This window comes from Helianthus annuus, chromosome 16 (assembly GCF_002127325.2).
Source record: "Helianthus annuus cultivar XRQ/B chromosome 16, HanXRQr2.0-SUNRISE, whole genome shotgun sequence".
Classification (NCBI taxonomy): Eukaryota; Viridiplantae; Streptophyta; class Magnoliopsida; order Asterales; family Asteraceae; genus Helianthus; species Helianthus annuus.
The window spans coordinates 175,016,504-175,030,436 of record NC_035448.2 but is presented as its reverse complement, the minus strand read 5'-3'; the positions used below and the strand labels follow the sequence as shown (position 1 = coordinate 175,030,436).

The window sequence follows — 13,933 nt, the reverse complement described above, 5'->3', positions numbered from 1 at the left end:
CACCGATGCTCGGCGACCTGATGTTAGTAGATGAATTGATTTTTTTTGATGTTTCTGAATTTTCCCAGCTTTCCTTCACTGAATTGATTTCTTTTTGTGTATTTAGTGTATTTCGTCATAGAGGTTTTACAGTTTCTTGCTTGGTGGATCCAAAGAAACGGGTCGTCATTAAGGTTATGGGTGGGGTGTCTCTGTTTTTGGGAATGATGTGGATAAGTACTATGAGAAGCTGTTGATGAGTCCGACGACCTGAGGTAACTTTCACCGTTGTCCGGTGACCTGAGGTGACTTTCACCGATGACCTTCACCGATGTCTAGCAACTCATTTTGATGAGTCTGACATCCTGAGTCATCTCCCCGGTTCAAGCCTTTGATTGTTGATTTGTTTTTGTGACGGTGACCGATTGCATGTGGTTACTTCTAAATTTTTGTCATCGGTTTTTTTTTTCTTTTGGCAGTGAGTTGAAAAAATTTCTCCAACAATTGATGAGGATGGCCAGTCAAGGATGGTGGAGGGTAGGTTTTTGACCTACAACCCACTTGCAGCCATGATTTTTTTAAACTTTGAGCCAAACCCTGGTTTTTCAAGATCCACAGATGGTTTTTGATTTTTGTTATTGGTTTTTATATTTTTTCAGACGATGATAAGTATTAACTTATCTGAGACCGGATTTTTGTTGAGTTTTGTGTTTGTTAGGATTCTGAAATTTCGTAGACCTGAAATCGGGTTGTGTTGGAGTTTTGAAACTAATGTTTGTTTGATTCTGATGTCTATGAGAATCGTGGCTTTGTTGTTGGTTTTTATATTCTTTTAGTCGATGATGATGTTTGTTTGTTTAAAACTGGGGCGTAAAAAAAGTTTAAAAATCGGGGCCTAAAATAAGTTTAAAACCGGAGAGTAAAAAAGTTTAAAAATCAGGGCGTAAAAAAAGTTTAAAACCGGGGTGCAAGAAAGTTTATCCTGATATGTAAACCTTATTAAAAAAAGTAATTAATATTAAAAGTAGTAGAAGACATTTAAGACAATAAGACAAAAATAGAAAATTTATTAAAGTACTCTTATGACAATAAAATATTAATATCAAAATAAGACAAAAACAATTTTAACATGTGTTATATAACCTTTTAATCTCAACCATCTAACATAAAAGATCAATGGTGGATAAGTGGTTTCTACGGTCGGTACTCGCAACTAGGGGTGGTTTTCATTTTAACTCATCCATATATATATATATATATATATATATATATATATATATATATATATATATATATATATATATAGGAACAGGATCAGGAGAGAACGCCTCAAAGTGTGAGAACAGTGAGAACGATTCTCGGCCACAAGATCTTAGTGGTTTGTGGCTCAGATTGATGCGGTGGCATTTTTGTATATAATAGGGGCCTTGGAACTAATAGGAGGGGTAAAATAGGAAGACTAAAACAAAGGTGCACATGCTAATCAAATGCCATTTTCCCCATCATATTTAAACGACAATAACTTTTTTTATACGTGATTATTTTTCGAAAAAAATTACACCATAAAACTCAGCGTTTTTTATCTTTCCAACGAGTATACTATTGGTATACTTTTCAAAAAAAAAAATAACTGGGTTTTCTGGAGTTCTTCTGAACGGGGTGTTTTTACGGCGTTTTAGACTATGTATATTCATGGCGTTTTTTTGAACTAGGTGTTTTTATGGCGTTTTAACTATGTATTTTCATAGCGTTTTTCTGAACTGAGTGTTTTATGGTGTTTTCAACTAAGTTTTTTCATGTTTTTCTGAACTAGGTGTTTTATGGCGTTTTTAACTAAGTATTTTCATGGCTTTTTTCTGAATTGGGTGTTTTTATGGCGTAATTGAACACCCAGTTCATATGAGTGGGTTTTTTTAACAATATTACCCCTTAGTGTAATTTAGCATCAATGCCAAATGTCACCACCAAAATCGTTCTCACTGTTCTCACACTTTTCACCGTTCTCTCTAAATCCTGACCCTATATATATATATATATATATATATATATATATATATATATATATATATATATATATATATATATATACACTAGCCATTTACCCGCGCGATGCAGCGGGAGTGACGATTTAAAATAGAATACTCGTTTACCGTTACTTTATCAGTTGTCTCGCGATATGTTGGCACTGATTGTTGCAAAGAAGAAGAGTTGGGAGGGTGCTGCTATTGGTCTGCTAATTTGTGGGGAAGAAGAAAAAGGTTGGGTGGGGGTTGGTTTATTATATTTTTTTTAATAAGTGGCCTCACAAATACACATATATATTTAATGATTATTTAATTTGATTTGTTATATTATTAAGGGCAATTTAGTCATTTAACATGGATCTAACTATGCATACAATAGAAATTTCGGCCGGGATAGTCCCTGTGGTTTTCTCATTTTTTTCACCTTTAGATCTTTTTTTACCCGGCCTAGATCTTCAGATTTAGATGAAATTTCAAAAACAAAACGTGATGCATGAAGTAGACTGTTTGAAGTGGTTTGTTTAAAACCCACACATTTCAGTTATGTCTCTAGGTGACATACTTATCTCTATCCGGATATTTGTAATTAACTTCTAGCTTTTAGAAAGAAATAATCGGATTACACTACAAGTTTAATACTTTTAATTTTAGAAAGAAAAAATTGGATTACACTACAAGTTTAACACTTTTAAGATTTTTACATAATTTAACAAAGTATACTCATTTACAAGAATTATAATCACCTTTTTCAAGTAAAAATAGCCAAGAAGTACTACTCACAATTAATAACTAACTATACACACTTGAGTACCACTAAAATGAAAGTAATGTCATTTACCTATGGGTAAATAGTTATATGGATCTTGTTTATGTTATCAAGTTCGTTTGCATAATCTTGTTGTCGAGTCAAGTAGATAATATGCTAGTATGAGTAAAGTTTAAAAACAAAAATATTAAAATGTATGGCAAGAATTATATAAACATATACCGGTAAGAATTTATTTAAATTAAAAGAATATTCTTTTTCGCATTAAGTTAATGTTCATAATTTGTGTGTGTTGATGTGAATGCACGTGCACATAGATCAGGGGTTGCTTAAGTTTTAAGAGATTAAGCATGTTCATGCCATTTTAAAACATCTTTGCAATAGCATGTTCTGTACAGTAACGCATGTAACAGATGTTGAAGCGTCTTTTACAAATGATTTACATCATGTGTGCTATGTTGTAAGCTGGTATAGTGGGCTATCCATAACGCTTTCTGTTTTGGCCCGCATACATTCGGATAGTCCCGTCGCCTATCACTGTAAAAATTTCAAAGAATATAAAGATTGGTTAATCGATGCAAAAGGATGTTTCATACAAGTTGGGTAACGGGTCAACACTGGTAATGTTTAGTCTTGGTCTAAAAAGGGTTGTGCCGAGTCAGACCGCCCCACATGTGGTGTAATTATGTAAAAATCTTATAAGTATTAATGTAAACTATCTGATAAAAACAAACATGTGTGCTCTCTAGTAGAGAATCACCAATGCTAGGAGGATCTCTCATGACCACATTTAAGACACCCTTCAGAGGAAAAAAAATGTATTTAGACATTATTTGATGAGTGATAAAAAAAAGTTGTGGTTGACGTGGGTTTACAGGCGGAATTCCAGATTGAAGGGCCAGCTCAGCTGCTGCTAACGTGGTCAATGGTGTGAGCTCAGAGGGCTTTATGACCACAGTACAGCCACAGGCAAGAGCAGGGCCAACCATGCACCAACCACACCAACCGGCTGCAAGTTATTGGAATCATGAGGAGCTGATCGAAAAGCATTACGTGAAACAAATAATCACATCTTTAAGAACAAGCAAGCGACAATTAGGCAGTGGTGATGGAATTATATCGCAATAAACGCTTTTTGCCTCCTCTGCAAACAACTCAATGAATCTAGCTGCATATGCCACCTGAAAAACTTACAAATGAAGATGTATTCTTAACATTTCTTTTAAGAATATATGATGTACGCACCTCCACAATAGCTTCTCTGAGAGGTTTTCCTTGCTCCAAAGTTAAGAGTTGTCCAATCTCTTGTTTGTGTGCGATCAGTAAATTATACCTTCAATTATAGGTTGACCAAAAAATACATGAGACATCTTTCAATTACGTAAAAACACCAGCTCTATACATTACATACACCAGTGGTTAATAAAAGAAAAGAATTGTCACTGGCATGTCGATATAAGAAAACACTCATGATAGTTAATTTTGTTGCTGATCTGCTTTCAGTGGTATTTTAAAAGGATTTTAAGTGTATAGTTTGCTGATTTTGACCATTTTATATTTTCTTCTAGTTTTATTGTTAGGCAATCCTAGTCTAGCGAAGTTCCTTCAACATGCCTACCCAGAATAGGTTGGGTTAGTGGGTATGTTGAGGGAACTTCGTTGGACTTAATATTTCAAAACACAAATACCTCATCCAACAATATATTGTGCATCTGTAATGAGCAATCCATAAGTTGAGGCTGTGTGCGCAAAAAAACAAGACCTCGAGCAATCCCTATTGCAATTTTGACCCTCGAATTAAACAGGTGCCGCTCTGTTCTTCTTTCAACTGCAAGACAACTTTCGTCTCACTTCTAGCTTTATTCACATACTCTGTACAACTACGTTTCAGCTACTTGCTGTTTATACTTAAATGGTACTTACCACTGAATAGATAATCATTTAGGGTTCCTTGATGCATGAACTCGTATACAATGAGTAATGAATCTTCTTCCATGCAGTATAACAACGTTGGGATCATTAAATTCTTCCAAAAGTTTCATCTTCTGCTGTATCCACAAAACAAAGTAACTCATGACAATGGAATCATAAATTGTTCTACTTTTGCAGAAAAAAAAAACGAAAAAAGAAAAGCGAACTTTTTTTTAATGTATAAGTAGTTAAGTACCATATTTTTTCTCAAAGTGAGTAAATTGTATAGAAGAGAAAATTGAAACAATCAAAATATGCATTCTATTTCTATAGATCAAAAACAAAAGCATCTGTCAGTTTTGAAGGAGTAATGGTTTACCTCCTTTACCATATGAGGTTTAACTTGTATGTATCAAGTCTTTTAACAGCAATGATCAGTCCATTATCAGACATTGAAGGGGAAAAGGTCTTTTTATCAAGCCAACGTCTATATACCTCTCCATAATCTCCACGACCCAACAACATGTGACTGCTGAAATTTCGATACGCCCTTTATGGACGGATGACTGTGTGTCAGGGTCCCCTACCATAGGAAAAACAATAAAATATATCATATTCAACATGATGTAACAACCAAAAAAGGTGAGACTATAGTACTCTTAAATCTTGAGTTGACTTCAATGTTGGATGAATGTTTATGCATATCATTGTTACAATCAGTGCAAACTGCAACATTTAGTAGGAGACTTCTCAATCTCAATGATTGCAATTCTTTTAGTAATTCAAAAAAAAAAATTTTGATCTTTGAACTGCCACTCACATAAATGATTGTTTGTCATCCATGTACTTACAGAAAAGGATATTTTGTAAGATAAATGTGTTTTGCACTTCATGCTCATCTTCGTTAACTTCGTATGCTTCTTAAATGGACTATCATATACCACTATTCTACTAATGCAAAATAAGTATATTTGTAAGATACCAGTTATGAAAGAGCACATGCAAATAATTAAACCCAACCAAGTATATCACACAGCACTTATGAAGGAATTTGGCTATACCAGAGTTATGTCTAGGCCCGAAAAGTAGATACTGCATTTTAAAGGTGAACCCCGTTGAACTTGCAGCATGCGCAGAACTGTCAAATTGCTCCTGCAATGCCAATGATTGCTGAAGAGTAACCACAACATCAGCCATTGTGGGGCGCTTTTTTTTGGAGCTGTTTAAACATCTGATTTCCTAGTTAAGTGCCCGGTCATGGAGTACTTTGGATCTAGATACCCAAAAGTGCCTTTAAGATCACAGATAGTTGAAATCACTTAATAAATCAAAACAAAAACACCTTAAAGAATACCCATAAAGATTAATACCAATAAAAAGTCCAAATCGGCATGATCAATGAGCTCTGATTGTGACATCGTTAGGGCTTGGGAATCCATCTGCAACCATCTTAGGGAAAACCTGTACAAAAAAACCCAAAGAAGATATGTGGTGAAAACCTGTTCAAATCAACAAATCTTTAAAATATATAAAAAATAACCACCACCGTCTTCACCAGATGCGACGGCTAGGGATCCATCTTCAACCATCTGCACACCACACCGTCATAGGAAGGGGTGATGGATTTGAAATCGAATGAAAGTAACACCGGTCATGGATTTGAAATCGAATGAAAGTAACACCCTAGATCTTGTGAAATCCTCACAGATCTGTTCATGAGTCGCCGAGAGAGAGAGAGAAGGTTGATGAAGTTTTGTGAGATGTGTGACTTGTGAGAGGGAAGGGAATGGGCCAGATGTAAGATCCTTGAGTAGCAGCTTGAATCGCCTTGGAGGAAAACCCTAGATCCAGATCCAGATCTGGAATCGCAAGAGAGAGAGAGAGGAGCAGGGAAAAGCGGGCGATTTTGAATTTTTTTAAATGGCAAAACCCTAATGTATCCCGTGTTTTGTAGTAGAAGGGTATAAGTGGAAAGTGATGTTTTCTAGTGCTTAAAAGACTTGTACATTATGTTTCAGAGGTGTTTTAAGGAAATTACAATGACCTTAAGAAGTCCTTTGGATATGCTTATTAATATAGTATAGATATATATATATATACCACTTATCCACCATTGATTTTTTTATGTTGGTTGGCTGAGATTAAAGGAAAAATAAACACATGTTAAAATCTTTTAGCCTTATATGCTTATTATTATTTATTGCCAAAAGGTTACTATGGTCATTTGCTAATGTACAGGAGTAATCACGGTCTGTTCTTTCTGCATGCATGTCAAATCCACCATAAAGGGTTTACAATACTCTCCATGTAGAACTTCTTCTTCCCCACCTCCTACAAAACAACATAGATTACCAACTCTTTCTCTGGTTTTTGCACTCATCCAGGCTCTCCCCCTCCCCCTCTTTTCTTACCCAGAATATATTGTTCATTCTTGTTAGATAATATATATTCTGTTTATGTTTGTATACTTTAGGGTACCTAAGTGTAACTTCTTTGTCTATATAAACTGTATATCATGTATCTTATTAATTCATTGAATCAATACCTTATTATGGTATCAGCCAATTCATAAGTGGTTGAGTTTCTCCAAATCCCTTCCCTTCCCCTGCCGTTCCTCTTCCCCTTCTCTTTCTGTCCAATTCCAGCCTTTTATCTTCCTTTTCTTCTCTTTCCCATTCTCCTCATGGCTTCTCCTTCCAACAGTACACATCTACCCATGTCAAGTTTAGCCCCCATGATTTCTATCAAACTTTCTTCCTCCAACTACATTTACTGGAGAAAACAAATGCTTCCTATTTTATCCTATCAACATCTAATTCCTCATGTCGATGGTTCGCAAACCGCTCCTCCACCGGTGATAACTCAGTCTGACAAAGAGGTTTCTAATCCGGAATACATAACCTGGATTCAGGCTGAACAACAAGCCATTATTACTCTCAATGCATCCTTGACTGAAGAAGCATTATCGGTCACCGTTGGATCCTCCTCGGCCCGCGATATATGGGTTGCCCTTGAGGCGGCCTTTTGCAATACTTCGGTTGAACGTGTCCAAAACTTACGCGACAACCTTCGGGCTCTCAGGAAAGGAGACAAAACGGTTGCTGAATTTGGTCGAGCGTTTAAGGCTATTTGTGACCAACTTAGTGCCATTGGCCACCCCGTGGATTCCATGGACCAACTTCATTGGTTTTTGTGTGGTCTTGGAACCGCGTTTGAAAATTTTCTACTTCTATTCGCTCGACGCGCCCCATTCCAAATTTTTCAGATCTTTTGGCTAATGCGGAAAGCCATGAATTATTTGTAAAAACCTTACATGACAATAACAGTGTTTCGCAGGTTGCCTTCACGACCCATTCCACCAGGCCCAACAATATAGGACAACGATCTTCAATTGCTGGTTTCGGCTCACGGCATCAGTCTAATTTTCGTGGCCATAATTCTCAGGCCCAATATCGGTTCAATGGTCCCAACTTTAACAATTCTCGCAGTTCAAACAGGAGCATGAATCGTACCGGTCGACCACCCATATGTCAATTATGTCGCAAAACTGGACATTTTTGCTACTCTGATGCTGATTGGGCTCGCTGCTTGGAAACTCGACGGTCTACTTATGGATATTCTATTTTTTTGGGGGGCAATCTCATTTCTTGGAGTGCTAAGAAGCAACCAACGGTTGCCAGATCTAGTTGTGAGTCTGAATACAGAGCCATGGCCAACACGGCTGCTGAAATCGTTTGGTTAACTCATCTTCTTCAGGAACTTCATGCCTTACCTCCGGACATACCAACTATTCTATGTGACAATCAAAGTGCCATTTTTCTTACTCAGAATCCTGTTTCTCATAAACGGGCCAAACACATCGACCTTGATTATCACTTTTTACGAGAACTGGTAGCTGCGGGAAAATTGGCTACTAAATTTATTCCAACCAAGCTTCAGGTAGGTGGCTGACATTTTTACAAAAAGTCTTCCAAGTTCTCAATTCAACGTTTTTCGCCAAATGCTTCGTATTGGTCCTCCACCGTTCAGCTTGCAGGGGGATGTTTGATAATATATATTTTGTTTATGTTTGTATACTTTAGAGTACCTAAGTGTAACTTCTTTGTCTATATAAACTGTATCATGTATCTTATTAATTCATTGAATTAATACCTTATTAATTCTCTAGTTTTCACCCTCCTGTGACCATTGGCGATACCATTTGAGATCCGGTCAGTAAAATACAGTCATTCTCCGATGCAGAGGGTCGAACGAACGGAAAGGTATGTGTCTCCTTCTTCATTGTTTTGGTTCTATGTGTTTTTTTTTTATTTTTTTTTTGTTTTGTTATTATTTGTCAGACTTGTGGGCGTGGGGGGGGGGGGGTGTCCCGGGTGAGAACATTTGTAAGATCAGAAGTTGTAAGATTTGGCCACTACCATACACTCATTCTCTGCATGTCCCCCTTATGGTGGTGTGCGGTTGCGTGGGATTGGGGGTTAAAGCTTTACTAACACAGATCAATATATATTAGTTGGGTGGTGGGGGGGTGTTTGATCATTTGTATCGGGGCAAACATTGTAAGATGCGACTAACCTATGTGGATTATGTTTTCCTATGTATTGGGTTTGTTTTGGCATGTGTGATTAAAAAAACATGGAGACATGGCAGCGATGACGCGTAGCTCCAGCCAGAGCGAAAATAATACTAACGTAAGGACAGGGGTGATATGCGTTAGCTAAGGTAATCAAGTTTTAGTTTCTACGTTGGTTGATTTTCTTCCCGATGTTAATTTTCGAATTGTAAAACTTACTGTTTTGTCGTACGCGTGTAGGGACGAGGTCTCAATGAAAGCACATTCGTAACGTGTCTGGCCGTATATTTGACTCTAGCAAAGAAGGCGGCACCCCTCCGCGTGTGATGGCAATACAACCTTCTAATAAACGCAAACAGTCAGTTTGTCCTTCTAGTGGCGCAGGCCAGTGGACGAAGAAACAGAAGGTTGTGGTACAGCAACCCCTGCCCACCTTAAACAAGCGTTCGTGTCCCAAACATCTATATAACGCAATGATGACGTTGTCGACTCGACAAAAAGAAGTTGTTGAGAATATAGGTTTGGGGGCATTTTAGGATTTAACGTTAATGGAATCCTTGAGAAGTTAGCATTTGACGTTGTAGATGAGTTTGACGTTGGTACTATAACTTTGAACCTTGGTAGCAGCAAACTGGTGGTCGACGGGGGGTTGATAAGCAAGTTACTGGGTATACGTGATGAAGGTTTGTCTTTTAGTGGTGTTGTGGTAACGAAGAAGCTCCACCGGTTATTAAAGGCGTGGCGTGCTAGATACCCGCCCACCAGTTACATAGCCCCATCACACTGGTGTCATCAGAAATACAAAGGGACATGTACCATGATATGGTACATTTCCGAACTGATTTCGCCGTGCTTTTCCTCACAACAATGGTCACCTCACAACAGAATGGTTATGTTAAGGACAAGGTCTTAAAGTGTTTAACTGCTGAGACCCGGTTTGAAGATTATAACTGGTGTGGTTTTATTGTGGATTGTTTGAGGAAGTGTAAGAAGAAATGGATACCATGGGACCTGAAGAGTTGGTCGGCAGGGCCTTTAACAATCTTAACGGTGCATATGTGTTTCTATAGGGGCTGCATGAAAATGAAAAAAAAAAAATGCGCCATGCGTAAAAAAAATCAAAAACTTGCTGTGGTTTTTTTTAAAAGGTCTGGTATTTACAATACCTACTTATTTTTTTTTTTTGTTTTTTACTTATTTTTGTAGTTGTTGTATGTGGACAGCACGCGACAGCCAACCTAGAACACTGGGGATGGGGTCCAGCCTATCCACTTTTGGACCAGGGAAATGCTGACCCGGAGGCAAGATTATGAAATTATGATCGGGGGTTTTGGGCATGGTCAGGCCAAATCGCTAAGTGATGGTACAATGGAGAAAGACGTGGACATAGAGGTATAAACAGTTTTTTACCTTTTTTTGTGTCTACCAATATAACCTAACCCCCCTGGTTTGAGTAAAGAGTTAACTTTTATGTTCTTGAAAAAAAGGACAGTGTTTACTGTGTTGAGACGTGGGTAGACGCGTTAGCAACCCTAAGGGCGAGAATAGAAAAGCCCTTGGGGGATCGGTTAAAGGAGGACCCGAACAACGAGGCCCAATAGATGTTGAAGCGTAAATACATCGAAGTGTTGGATGTATTGCCATGTTTTCTTGTAGAAGGGTTAGAAGCATTTGACGATGGCGAAATGTTGAAACGAGCAACAAGGAGTATGTCCAGCCCTCCGACCTCAAAGAGAGATATTCTTTTGTTTTTTTACTTACACAACCCCCTGTGTATTTTAACCCTGTTGCTTTATGATTGCCTGAAAAAAAATTGTGTGCAGGCTAGCCTGGGCGAAATGCGCGCAATAGTTCGGATGTAGTTTCGCTGACTTGCGGCGAAGATGAGACAATTGACTTAAATATGTTAAGTTTCGAAATTGCGGATAATGCAGAAGTTGGGGGTGGTGTGAGCCTGGGCGATATAAGCCTGGTGCTCGACAACAAGCCAAGTAAAAAAAAGTTCTACAAAGCCATATACTTGTTACATATGTGATTGTGATTGAATCTAAGATTGTTTTTTACTTTCCTTTTAAGACCCATGTGGCGCTGCACATGGGTCTGATGTTGACGACGCCCATGAGGGCATGCGTGTTGTGGACAATGAGGCAGATGTTCAGCCGCAGGTGGTCTGCGGTGTGCAACAGGGCTCTGTAGAAGTTGGTGGTGGTGTGAGCCTGGGCGATAAAAGACTGGTGGTCAACAGCAAGCCAGGTAAAAAAAGGGTCTACAAAGCCATATACTAGTTACATGTGTGTGTGATGGCATCTAAAATTGTTTTTTTACATTGCTTTTAAGACTCATGCGACGCTACACGCGGATCTGATGTTGACAACGCCGGAAAGGGCATTTGTGTTGTGCGCGATGTTGGTGAGATTGCCGCCGATTGTGAACAACCGGTTGACAAAGAGGTTGATGTCCGGCCGCGGGTGGTCCCCGTGGTGCAACAACGCTCTGACAGCGTGGTTCGGCCCCGAGTGGTCTGCGGGCTGGATGCGCCTAAGGTTGGCGGCCGATGGTCACGTCCGCAATCGAGACATTATTGACGGAAAGTAAAGCCAAAAAAAATATTGCTCTGAACACTATATGTCTTCAAGTATGTGGTCCAAAAAAAGGTAAAACGATTTATAAAAAATATATGTCTTCTAGGCGTGTGCCTAATTATTTTTATACTTGTGTTTCTTGAGACGCAGGGAGTGAAGAACATGTGACCAAAGCAAGGGGCCAGCTGAACAGGTGCCTGATGTGGAAAGGGATGGGGGAATATAAACGTTAGAATGAACGAAGGTGAGAAGGTCGTTGATCGTTGTGCGACGGTGACAGCGGGGCTCGTATATGTTGCACACGGGCGAGGGTGGAGAAAGGGCAAAATTTCCGCTCGGCTTGTTAACATCCCCTCGTGTGTAGGCGCAGCCCGTACGGCGGGCCAGCGCACAGCAGACGACACCCCCAGTGTATGTTGCAAGGGGACCAGCAAAACGTTGGTACGGACAATGTTGTGTATATAAATACCAAGTCGCATTTTATTTTTCATTTAGTGTTTAACGTCTTGGGGGGATCTTAAAAAAATTTGGGAAAAATTATAAAACAGCTTAATCAATTTTTAGGTTATCCATTCCATTCCCAGCCGTCAGAGACGAACCAAAGGGTGATTTTAGGCGATTTGGGCACTATTTTTCCATCTTTCAAGCTGTTCTTTCATGTCTGATCAATTCTAGACAACAACTGAGGCTGTGATGACTTCCATGCGTGACTAAACGCTTGGTGACCTCCGCCCAGATGAACGTTTATTAGTTTTTTCTCTTTGAACTTTATTTGCTGATTCGTGTAAACTGGTAATTTAAACTACTTGTGTTGATTCTGTGAAACGTTTATTATATTTGAATTGTTCGTCTTTTATCAAACGTAATAGTGATTTCCTTGCATCATTAGCGGGTTGGTAAATTGGTGGGTGATTGGTATAATCAAACGGGTTGTTAGGTATTATAGTTTAATTAAAAATGGTCCCTAATAACTAATCAAAATCATTAAATCCAAGGCCATGTCTATGTTGTGTTTTGAATCAGTAAACGGGTTTTTGTGTTAAAATGGGTATTCGGGATTCCGAGTGTGTTGGTGCACTACATCTGCTGATTACGTCTTGTATCGAGTCATTGTCTTAGAACGTTAGATCTGGGCTCGAAATACGAGAAATAGTGAGATTGTATAGGTGATAGATGGTTGGATTGCTCTTAGAGTCAAATTAGGTTGTTGGATCGCCTTTTAGGTCATTTAGAGCTTGGGCCGCTCGAACGGACATGCTGGTCCGCTCGAACGACAAACAAGCTGGACCGCTCATGTGACATTCAATCTGGGCCGCTAATATGACACATGGTTGGACCGCTTTTGTGTCATCATGGGTGGATCGCTTATTGGGCCTGTCCAATAAGCGGGTCCAGATCTCTATAAATACCCTATAGGCGATCTCAATTGTAACGGGGGTGTAGAAATCGTACCGAGGTTCTGCCGGTGCGAGATTTGAGCTGTAAACGTTTGAAATCAATAAACAAGTAGTTAAAAGTGATTTGCCTGCTGTTTCTACCTTAGTTTCTTGTTATTCCGCACTTGAAACCAAGGAGAAAGCCTCTGAACGACTCGTTTGGGTCAGCACACGATCCTACAATTGGTATCAGAGCTCAGGAGGAGGTTCTCTACAGAAATCAGCCAGTTTTTGTCACTTTTTATTACTTCTACACCTTCTTTTTCTGATTCGGGAAGATTTCACGGTCGAAATTCGTTCAAAATGTAAGGGATTGTGCAAAATAGTACCGTGACAAACCCTGGAAAGTTTCGGATCAAAACTCAAAGTTTTAGTGGGTCAAAAATGGATTTGAATGAGGACCGCTCGTTCGAACATAGCCTGAACCGCTCGACCAAACAGTTGAACCGCTCATTCGGACCGCTTATTTGACGTATTTGGATCGCTCATCCGGACAGTTGAACCGCTCATTCGGCCAGATCAGGCTCGCTTATTCGGACGTCTGAACCGCTTATCCGACTGGATCAGGCCCGCTTATCCGGACAATTTCTCGAACCGCTTATCTGGACAAACTTGGTTCGCTTATTCGTCACAGTGTTTGAAAAAACGTGTTATTGAATCAT

At 39.0% G+C, this 13,933-nt stretch overlaps 1 long non-coding RNA gene across 5 annotated transcripts; it reads right to left on the bottom strand.

Annotated features, from left to right (window-relative positions):
* Window positions 1-3,190: 3,190 nt before the first annotated feature.
* LOC110917631 lies at window positions 3,191-6,577 on the bottom strand. Of its 5 annotated transcripts, none has more exons than XR_002580722.2 (7): window positions 6,224-6,577; window positions 5,742-6,141; window positions 5,060-5,263; window positions 4,693-4,817; window positions 4,458-4,597; window positions 4,015-4,102; window positions 3,191-3,306 (listed from the first exon to the last, which is right to left on the bottom strand). It is a non-coding gene; the product is annotated as an uncharacterized LOC110917631 (long non-coding RNA). The 5 variants fall into 5 exon arrangements; XR_004883042.1 differs by having other exon boundaries at window positions 4,693-4,814; XR_002580721.2 differs by having other exon boundaries at window positions 6,236-6,577.
* Between the last annotated feature and the right edge of the window lie 7,356 nt (window positions 6,578-13,933).